The sequence below is a fragment of the Myzus persicae genome, unplaced genomic scaffold, assembly GCF_001856785.1.
Source record: "Myzus persicae strain clone G006 unplaced genomic scaffold, MPER_G0061.0, whole genome shotgun sequence".
Classification (NCBI taxonomy): domain Eukaryota; kingdom Metazoa; phylum Arthropoda; class Insecta; order Hemiptera; family Aphididae; genus Myzus; species Myzus persicae.
Window position 1 is genome coordinate 1 of NW_019103218.1, and position 1,603 is coordinate 1,603.

The 1,603-nt window shown below is 29.4% G+C and overlaps 1 pseudogene; it reads left to right on the forward strand.

Annotated features, from left to right (window-relative positions):
- The first annotated feature begins 660 nt into the window (after nucleotides 1-660).
- Nucleotides 661-1,599, forward strand: LOC111034004 (annotated as a pseudogene).
- The last annotated feature ends 4 nt before the right edge of the window (nucleotides 1,600-1,603 follow it).

Sequence of the window (1,603 nt, forward strand, 5' to 3'; positions counted from 1 at the left end):
TAACTCAAAAACTATGCAAGTACAAACTTGAAATTTGGAATAGAGGTTCTTCTCATATTTTCACCGTGCTCTAAGAAAGGATTTTCAAAAATGTTGCGTTTTAGTGGAGTAATTACCAATTATAATTATTCATCGGCAATACGTATTATGCTGCACGGAACGGGCTCATGGCGGCCTGCGGGTTTCCAGCTACCTGCAACCTATACTTTTTGTCCGTCGTGTAGATGAGACCCAAGCCGGGTAATTCAGATAGTACTTGATTTATTTTACCCACCAAATTATAAGCACTGATGACAATTAATGTGTAATATTATAATTAATCAGATAATTATTTTTATATTATTATTTAAACAAATATTTAATATTTTATTGTTCCAACATTTCATTAAAAATGTTAATAGTTGATATTATTAATTATTAAATTGAACCTATAATTTAAGAACTGTACACATGTATTAGACCATGTATGTTAATATAGTATAACTACATAGAAAATTGTTGGATTTGTAAATTTGTCCAATACATGTGCTCTTGAGATGATACTACACTAGTACATTTCTAACCTGAAATTTGCACTTCTCAAAGTCTCAAAGGTGGTAATTTCCCAAATATCCCCTTCTTGCAATAATGAATTTATTGTATTATACCATGTTATATTAATATAATTATTGGTTTAGATGGGCTGATAATCTTAAAGCTAAAGGTTCAGATGGCAAGGAGCATACTTTTGACCATCCATTTTTTCAATCATTGACCATGTTTTTTGGAGAATTTTTGTGCTTGTTGTTCTTCAAATTGGCTTATAGATACCACGTAAAAAGACAAGTAAGTTTTTTCCTAAATAAAATTACCAAATTTTAAATAAATTAAATAATATTTTTGTTACAGTATCCGATTGAGGATAGTCCAATAGTTAAAGGCAATCAACAATTCAATCCATTTTTGTTCTTTATCCCGGCAATGTTTGATTTGGTGGCCACTTCACTTATGTACATTGGTCTCACAATGACTTTTGCCTCTAGTTTTCAAATGTTAAGAGGTATTATTATAATCAGCTTATTTACACTATTAAGCTTGTTGATAATATAATAATAATGAACTCTACACCTCTATGTGTTGCCTCTACTTACATATGTGGAACATAGACAATCTTTTTACCAGATTCATACTACAGTATATTTATGGTTAATGTTACATCAAAATTAATGATAACTGAATTTTTAGAGAAGAATATAAACAAACTATGAGCAAAGAGTTTTCAAATCAATATATGCGAAAAACCTCTTTGCTCAGATATAATTTATTCTCTCCTCTACAAATTCAACAATTTGTTATATGTATGTACATTTATTCTTATATTAACTATAAATAAACTGGAATAAGAAAATGGTTATGTAGGTTGTTATGTAAAAGTTCAAGCTCAAGTGTAGCATCCTTTTAATAGATTGCTACTTATTTAATACATTGTTCATTTTTTATTAAGGTGCTGTAATAATCTTTACTGCTATATTTTCAAAAATGTTTGTCCATCGACAAGTATCTGTTCGCCATTGGTTGGGCATATTTACAATAATTATTGGATTGGCCACAGTTGGTATATCAG